Source organism: Crinia signifera, chromosome 12 (assembly GCF_055691185.1).
Source record: "Crinia signifera chromosome 12, ASM5569118v1, whole genome shotgun sequence".
Taxonomy (NCBI): Eukaryota; Metazoa; Chordata; class Amphibia; order Anura; family Myobatrachidae; genus Crinia; species Crinia signifera.
In genome coordinates, this window is record NC_139228.1 from 1588883 (window position 1) to 1599078 (window position 10196).

A 10196-nucleotide genomic window follows, 5' to 3' on the forward strand; every position below is an offset into this window, starting at 1 on the left:
GATAGCAGGGAATGGGTACCTATTAGGGTGTATATAAGCAGGGTGTATATAAGCAGGTGATAGCAGGGAATGGGTACATATTAGGGTGTATATAAGCAGGGTGTATATAAGCAGGTGATAGCAGGGAATGGGTACCTATTAGGGTGTATATAAGCAGGGTGTATATAAGCAGGTGATAGCAGGGAATGGGTACCAATTAGGGTGTATGTAAGCAGGGTGTATATAAGCAGGTGATAGCAGGGAATGGGTACATATTAGGTTGTATGTAAGCAGGGTGTATATAAGCAGGGGATAGCAGGGAATGGGTACATATTAGGGTGTATATAAGCAGGGTGTATATAAGCAGGTGATAGCAGGGAATGGGTACATATTAGGGTGTATATAAGCAGGGTGTACATATGCAGGTGATAGCAGGGAATGGGTACCTATTAGGGTGTATGTAAGCAGGGTGTATATAAGCAGGTGATAGCAGGGAATGGGTACCTATTAGGGTGTATGTAAGCAGGTGATAGCAGGGAATGGGTACCTATTAGGGTGTATGTAAGCAGGGTGTATATAAGCAGGTGATAGCAGGGAATGGGTACCTATTAGGGTGTATGTAAGCAGGGTGTATATAAGCAGGTGATAGCAGGGAATGGGTACATATTAGGGTGTATATAAGCAGGGTGTATATAAGCAGGTGATAGCAGGGAATGGGTACCTATTAGGGTGTATGTAAGCAGGGTGTATATAAGCAGGTGATAGCAGGGAATGGGTACCTATTAGGGTGTATATAAGCAGGGTGTATATAAGCAGGTGATAGCAGGGAATGGGTACCTATTAGGGTGTATATAAGCAGGTGATAGCAGGGAATGGGTACCTATTAGGGTGTATGTAAGCAGGGTGTATATAAGCAGGTGATAGCAGCGAATGGGTACCTATTAGGGTGTATATAAGCAGGTGATAGCAGGGAATGGGTACATATTAGGGTGTATATAAGCAGGGTGTATATAAGCAGGTGATAGCAGGGAATGGGTACCTATTAGGGTGTATATAAGCAGGTGATAGCAGGGAATGGGTACATATTAGGGTGTATATAAGCAGGGTGTATATAAGCAGGTGATAGCAGGGAATGGTTACATATTAGGTTGTATGTAAGCAGGGTGTATATAAGCAGGTGATAGCAGGGAATGTGTACCTATTAGGGTGTATGTAAGCAGGTGATAGCAGGGAATGGGTACATATTAGGGTGTATATAAGCAGGGTGTATATAAGCAGGTGATAGCAGGGAATGGGTACCTATTAGGGTGTATGTAAGCAGGTGATAGCAGGGAATGGGTACATATTAGGGTGTATATAAGCAGGGTGTATATAAGCAGGTGATAGCAGGGAATGGGTACATATTAGGGTGTATATAAGCAGGGTGTATATAAGCAGGTGATAGCAGGGAATGGGTACATATTAGGGTGTATATAAGCAGGGTTTATATAAGCAGGTGATAGCAGGGAATGGGTACCTATTAGGGTGTATATAAGCAGGGTGTATATAAGCAGGTGATAGCAGGGAATGGGTACCTATTAGGGTGTATATAAGCAGGGTGTATATAAGCAGGTGATAGCAGGGAATGGGTACCTATTAGGGTGTATGTAAGCAGGGTGTATATAAGCAGGTGATAGCAGGGAATGGGTACCTTTTAGGGTGTATATAAGCAGGTGATAGCAGGGAATGGGTACATATAAGGGTGTATATAAGCAGGTGATAGCAGGGAATGGGTACATATTAGGGTGTATATAAGCAGGTGATAGCAGGGAATGGGTACCTATTAGGGTGTATATAAGCAGGGTGTATATAAACAGGTGATAGCAGGAAATGGGTACATACTGTATTAGGGTGTATGTAAGCAGGGTATATATAAGCAGGGAATGGGTACCTATTAGGGTGTATGTAAGCAGGGTGTATATAAGCAGGTGATAGCAGGGAATGGGTACCTATTAGGGTGTATGTAAGCAGGGTGTATATAAGCAGGTGATAGCTGAAAATGGGTACATATTAGGGTGTATATAAGCAGGTTATAGCAGGAAATGGGTACATACAGTATTAGGGTGTATGTAAGCAGGGTGTCTATAAGCAGGTGATAGCAGGGAATGGGTACATATTAGGGTGTATGTAAGCAGGGTGTATATAAGCAGGTGATAGCAGGAAATGGGTACATACTGTATTAGGGTGTATGTAAGCAGGGTGTATATAAGCAGGTGATAGCAGGGAATGGGCACATATTAGGGTGTATGTAAGCAGGGTGTATATAAGCAGGTGATAGCAGGAAATGGGTACATACTGTATTAGGGTGTATGTAAGCAGGGTGTATATAAGCAGGTGATAGCAGGGAATGGGCACATATTAGGGTGTATGTAAGCAGGGTGTATATAAGCAGGTGATAGCAGGGAATGGGTACCTATTAGGGTGTATATAAGCAGGGTGTATATAAGCAGGTGATAGCAGGAAATGGGTACATATTAGGGTGTATATAAGCAGATGATAGCAGGAAATGGGTACATATTAGGGTGTATGTAAGCAGGGTGTATATAAGCAGGTGATAGCAGGGAATGGGTACATATTAGGGTGTATATAAGCAGGTGATAGCAGGGAATGGGCGCATATTAGGGTGTATGTAAGCAGGGTGGATATAAGCAAGTGATGGCAGGGAATGGGTACCTATTAGGGTGTATATAAGCAGGGTGTATATAAGCAGGGGATAGCAGGGAATGGGTACATATTAGGGTGTATATAAGCAGGGTGTATATAAGCAGGTGATAGCAGGGAATGGGTACCTATTAGGGTGTATGTAAGCAGGGTGTATATAAGCAGGTGATAGCAGGGAATGGGTACATATTAGGGTGTATGTAAGCAGGGTGTATATAAGCAGGTGATAGCAGGGAATGGGTACATATTAGGGTGTATATAAGCAGGGTGTATATAAGCAGGTGATAGCAGGGAATGGGTACCTATTAGGGTGTATATAAGCAGGTGATAGCAGGGAATGGGTACCTATTAGGGTGTATGTAAGCAGGTGATAGCAGGGAATGGGTACATATTAGGGTGTATATAAGCAGGGTGTATATAAGCAGGTGATAGCAGGGAATGGGTACCTATTAGGGTGTATATAAGCAGGGTGTATATAAGCAGGTGATAGCTGGAAATGGCACATATTAGGGTGTATATAAGCAGGGGATATATAAGCAGGTGATAGCAGGAAATGGGTACATATTAGGGTGTATGTAAGCAGGGTGTATATAAGCAGGTGATAGCAGCGAATGGGTACCTATTAGGGTGTATATAAGCAGGTGATAGCAGGGAATGGGTACATATTAGGGTGTATATAAGCAGGGTGTATATAAGCAGGTGATAGCAGGGAATGGGTACCTATTAGGGTGTATATAAGCAGGTGATAGCAGGGAATGGGTACATATTAGGGTGTATATAAGCAGGGTGTATATAAGCAGGTGATAGCAGGGAATGGTTACATATTAGGGTGTATGTAAGCAGGGTGTATATAAGCAGGTGATAGCAGGGAATGGGTACCTATTAGGGTGTATGTAAGCAGGTGATAGCAGGGAATGGGTACATATTAGGGTGTATATAAGCAGGGTGTATATAAGCAGGTGATAGCAGGGAATGGGTACCTATTAGGGTGTATGTAAGCAGGTGATAGCAGGGAATGGGTACATATTAGGGTGTATATAAGCAGGGTGTATATAAGCAGGTGATAGCAGGGAATGGGTACATATTAGGGTGTATATAAGCAGGGTGTATATAAGCAGGTGATAGCAGGGAATGGGTACCTATTAGGGTGTATATAAGCAGGGTGTATATAAGCAGGTGATAGCAGGGAATGGGTACATATTAGGGTGTATATAAGCAGGGTGTATATAAGCAGGTGATAGCAGGGAATGGGTACCTATTAGGGTGTATATAAGCAGGGTGTATATAAGCAGGTGATAGCAGGGAATGGGTACCAATTAGGGTGTATGTAAGCAGGGTGTATATAAGCAGGTGATAGCAGGGAATGGGTACATATTAGGTTGTATGTAAGCAGGGTGTATATAAGCAGGGGATAGCAGGGAATGGGTACATATTAGGGTGTATATAAGCAGGGTGTATATAAGCAGGTGATAGCAGGGAATGGGTACATATTAGGGTGTATATAAGCAGGGTGTACATATGCAGGTGATAGCAGGGAATGGGTACCTATTAGGGTGTATGTAAGCAGGGTGTATATAAGCAGGTGATAGCAGGGAATGGGTACCTATTAGGGTGTATGTAAGCAGGTGATAGCAGGGAATGGGTACCTATTAGGGTGTATGTAAGCAGGGTGTATATAAGCAGGTGATAGCAGGGAATGGGTACCTATTAGGGTGTATGTAAGCAGGGTGTATATAAGCAGGTGATAGCAGGGAATGGGTACATATTAGGGTGTATATAAGCAGGGTGTATATAAGCAGGTGATAGCAGGGAATGGGTACCTATTAGGGTGTATGTAAGCAGGGTGTATATAAGCAGGTGATAGCAGGGAATGGGTACCTATTAGGGTGTATATAAGCAGGGTGTATATAAGCAGGTGATAGCAGGGAATGGGTACCTATTAGGGTGTATATAAGCAGGTGATAGCAGGGAATGGGTACCTATTAGGGTGTATGTAAGCAGGGTGTATATAAGCAGGTGATAGCAGCGAATGGGTACCTATTAGGGTGTATATAAGCAGGTGATAGCAGGGAATGGGTACATATTAGGGTGTATATAAGCAGGGTGTATATAAGCAGGTGATAGCAGGGAATGGGTACCTATTAGGGTGTATATAAGCAGGTGATAGCAGGGAATGGGTACATATTAGGGTGTATATAAGCAGGGTGTATATAAGCAGGTGATAGCAGGGAATGGTTACATATTAGGTTGTATGTAAGCAGGGTGTATATAAGCAGGTGATAGCAGGGAATGTGTACCTATTAGGGTGTATGTAAGCAGGTGATAGCAGGGAATGGGTACATATTAGGGTGTATATAAGCAGGGTGTATATAAGCAGGTGATAGCAGGGAATGGGTACCTATTAGGGTGTATGTAAGCAGGTGATAGCAGGGAATGGGTACATATTAGGGTGTATATAAGCAGGGTGTATATAAGCAGGTGATAGCAGGGAATGGGTACATATTAGGGTGTATATAAGCAGGGTGTATATAAGCAGGTGATAGCAGGGAATGGGTACATATTAGGGTGTATATAAGCAGGGTTTATATAAGCAGGTGATAGCAGGGAATGGGTACCTATTAGGGTGTATATAAGCAGGGTGTAAATAAGCAGGTGATAGCAGGGAATGGGTACCTATTAGGGTGTATATAAGCAGGGTGTATATAAGCAGGTGATAGCAGGGAATGGGTACCTATTAGGGTGTATGTAAGCAGGGTGTATATAAGCAGGTGATAGCAGGGAATGGGTACATATTAGGGTGTATATAAGCAGGGTGTACATATGCAGGTGATAGCAGGGAATGGGTACCTATTAGGGTGTATGTAAGCAGGGTGTATATAAGCAGGTGATAGCAGGGAATGGGTACCTATTAGGGTGTATGTAAGCAGGTGATAGCAGGGAATGGGTACCTATTAGGGTGTATGTAAGCAGGGTGTATATAAGCAGGTGATAGCAGGGAATGGGTACCTATTAGGGTGTATGTAAGCAGGGTGTATATAAGCAGGTGATAGCAGGGAATGGGTACATATTAGGGTGTATATAAGCAGGGTGTATATAAGCAGGTGATAGCAGGGAATGGGTACCTATTAGGGTGTATGTAAGCAGGGTGTATATAAGCAGGTGATAGCAGGGAATGGGTACCTATTAGGGTGTATATAAGCAGGTGATAGCAGGGAATGGGTACCTATTAGGGTGTATATAAGCAGGTGATAGCAGGGAATGGGCACATACTGTATTAGGGTGTATATAAGCAGGGTGTATATAAGCAGGTGATAGCAGGGAATGGGTACATATTAGGGTGTATATAAGCAGGGTGTATATAAGCAGGTGATAGCAGGGAATGGGTACCTATTAGGGTGTATGTAAGCAGGGTGTATATAAGCAGGTGATAGCAGGGAATGGGTACCTATTAGGGTGTATGTAAGCAGGGTGTATATAAGCAGGTGATAGCAGGGAATGGGTACCTATTAGGGTGTATGTAAGCAGGGTGTATATAAGCAGGTGATAGCAGGGAATGGGTACATATTAGGGTGTATGTAAGCAGGGTGTATATAAGCAGGTGATAGCAGGGAATGGGTACATATTAGGGTGTATGTAAGCAGGGTGTATATAAGCAGGTGATAGCAGGGAATGGGTACCTATTAGGGTGTATGTAAGCAGGGTGTATATAAGCAGGTGATAGCAGGGAATGGGTACCTATTAGGGTGTATGTAAGCAGGGTGTATATAAGCAGGTGATAGCAGGAAATGGGTACATATTAGGGTGTATGTAAGCAGGGTGTATATAAGCAGGTGATAGCAGGGAATGGGTACCTATTAGGGTGCATATAAGCAGGGTGTATATAAGCAGGTGATAGCAGGGAATGGGTACATATTGGGGTGTATATAAGCAGGGTGTATATAAGCAGGTGATAGCAGGGAATGGGTACATATTAGGGTGTATATAAGCAGGGTGTATATAAGCAGGTGATAGCAGGGAATGGGTACCTATTAGGGTGTATGTAAGCAGGGTGTATATAAGCAGGTGATAGCAGGGAATGGGTACATATTAGGGTGTATATAAGCAGGGTGTATATAAGCACGTGATAGCAGGGAATGGGCACATATTAGGGTGTATGTAAGCAGGGTGTATATAAGCAGGTGATAGCAGGGAATGGGCACCTATTAGGGTGTATGTAAGCAGGGTGTATATAAGCAGGTGATAGCAGGGAATGGGTACATATTAGGGTGTATGTAAGCAGGGTGTATATAAGCAGGTGATAGCAGGGAATGGGTACCTATTAGGGTGTATGTAAGCAGGGTGTATATAAGCAGGTGATAGCAGGGAATGGGTACATATTAGGGTGTATGTAAGCAGGGTGTATATAAGCAGGTGATAGCAGGGAATGGGTACCTATTAGGGTGTATGTAAGCAGGGTGTATATAAGCAGGTGATAGCAGGGAATGGGTACATATTAGGGTGTATATAAGCAGGGTGTATATAAGCAGGTGATAGCAGGGAATGGGTACCTATTAGGGTGTATATAAGCAGGTGATAGCAGGGAATGGGTACATATTAGGGTGTATGTAAGCAGGGTGTATATAAGCAGGTGATAGCTGGGAATGGGTACATATTAGGGTGTATGTAAGCAGGGTGTATATAAGCAGGTGATAGCAGGGAATGGGTACATATTAGGGTGTATATAAGCAGGGTGTATATAAGCAGGTGATAGCAGGGAATGGGTACCTATTAGGGTGTATGTAAGCAGGGTGTATATAAGCAGGTGATAGCAGGGAATGGGTACCTATTAGGGTGTATGTAAGCAGGGTGTATATAAGCAGGTGATAGCAGCGAATGGGTACCTATTAGGGTGTATATAAGCAGGTGATAGCAGGGAATGGGTACATATTAGGGTGTATATAAGCAGGGTGTATATAAGCAGGTGATAGCAGGGAATGGGTACCTATTAGGGTGTATATAAGCAGGTGATAGCAGGGAATGGGTACATATTAGGGTGTATATAAGCAGGGTGTATATAAGCAGGTGATAGCAGGGAATGGTTACATATTAGGTTGTATGTAAGCAGGGTGTATATAAGCAGGTGATAGCAGGGAATGTGTACCTATTAGGGTGTATGTAAGCAGGTGATAGCAGGGAATGGGTACATATTAGGGTGTATATAAGCAGGGTGTATATAAGCAGGTGATAGCAGGGAATGGGTACCTATTAGGGTGTATGTAAGCAGGTGATAGCAGGGAATGGGTACATATTAGGGTGTATATAAGCAGGGTGTATATAAGCAGGTGATAGCAGGGAATGGGTACATATTAGGGTGTATATAAGCAGGGTGTATATAAGCAGGTGATAGCAGGGAATGGGTACATATTAGGGTGTATATAAGCAGGGTTTATATAAGCAGGTGATAGCAGGGAATGGGTACCTATTAGGGTGTATATAAGCAGGGTGTATATAAGCAGGTGATAGCAGGGAATGGGTACCTATTAGGGTGTATATAAGCAGGGTGTATATAAGCAGGTGATAGCAGGGAATGGGTACCTATTAGGGTGTATGTAAGCAGGGTGTATATAAGCAGGTGATAGCAGGGAATGGGTACATATTAGGGTGTATATAAGCAGGGTGTACATATGCAGGTGATAGCAGGGAATGGGTACCTATTAGGGTGTATGTAAGCAGGGTGTATATAAGCAGGTGATAGCAGGGAATGGGTACCTATTAGGGTGTATGTAAGCAGGTGATAGCAGGGAATGGGTACCTATTAGGGTGTATGTAAGCAGGGTGTATATAAGCAGGTGATAGCAGGGAATGGGTACCTATTAGGGTGTATGTAAGCAGGGTGTATATAAGCAGGTGATAGCAGGGAATGGGTACATATTAGGGTGTATATAAGCAGGGTGTATATAAGCAGGTGATAGCAGGGAATGGGTACCTATTAGGGTGTATGTAAGCAGGGTGTATATAAGCAGGTGATAGCAGGGAATGGGTACCTATTAGGGTGTATATAAGCAGGTGATAGCAGGGAATGGGTACCTATTAGGGTGTATATAAGCAGGTGATAGCAGGGAATGGGCACATACTGTATTAGGGTGTATATAAGCAGGGTGTATATAAGCAGGTGATAGCAGGGAATGGGTACATATTAGGGTGTATATAAGCAGGGTGTATATAAGCAGGTGATAGCAGGGAATGGGTACCTATTAGGGTGTATGTAAGCAGGGTGTATATAAGCAGGTGATAGCAGGGAATGGGTACCTATTAGGGTGTATGTAAGCAGGGTGTATATAAGCAGGTGATAGCAGGGAATGGGTACCTATTAGGGTGTATGTAAGCAGGGTGTATATAAGCAGGTGATAGCAGGGAATGGGTACATATTAGGGTGTATGTAAGCAGGGTGTATATAAGCAGGTGATAGCAGGGAATGGGTACATATTAGGGTGTATGTAAGCAGGGTGTATATAAGCAGGTGATAGCAGGGAATGGGTACCTATTAGGGTGTATGTAAGCAGGGTGTATATAAGCAGGTGATAGCAGGGAATGGGTACCTATTAGGGTGTATGTAAGCAGGGTGTATATAAGCAGGTGATAGCAGGAAATGGGTACATATTAGGGTGTATGTAAGCAGGGTGTATATAAGCAGGTGATAGCAGGGAATGGGTACCTATTAGGGTGCATATAAGCAGGGTGTATATAAGCAGGTGATAGCAGGGAATGGGTACATATTGGGGTGTATATAAGCAGGGTGTATATAAGCAGGTGATAGCAGGGAATGGGTACATATTAGGGTGTATATAAGCAGGGTGTATATAAGCAGGTGATAGCAGGGAATGGGTACCTATTAGGGTGTATGTAAGCAGGGTGTATATAAGCAGGTGATAGCAGGGAATGGGTACATATTAGGGTGTATATAAGCAGGGTGTATATAAGCACGTGATAGCAGGGAATGGGCACATATTAGGGTGTATGTAAGCAGGGTGTATATAAGCAGGTGATAGCAGGGAATGGGCACCTATTAGGGTGTATGTAAGCAGGGTGTATATAAGCAGGTGATAGCAGGGAATGGGTACATATTAGGGTGTATGTAAGCAGGGTGTATATAAGCAGGTGATAGCAGGGAATGGGTACCTATTAGGGTGTATGTAAGCAGGGTGTATATAAGCAGGTGATAGCAGGGAATGGGTACATATTAGGGTGTATGTAAGCAGGGTGTATATAAGCAGGTGATAGCAGGGAATGGGTACCTATTAGGGTGTATGTAAGCAGGGTGTATATAAGCAGGTGATAGCAGGGAATGGGTACATATTAGGGTGTATATAAGCAGGGTGTATATAAGCAGGTGATAGCAGGGAATGGGTACCTATTAGGGTGTATATAAGCAGGTGATAGCAGGGAATGGGTACATATTAGGGTGTATGTAAGCAGGGTGTATATAAGCAGGTGATAGCTGGGAATGGGTACATATTAGGGTGTATGTAAGCAGGGTG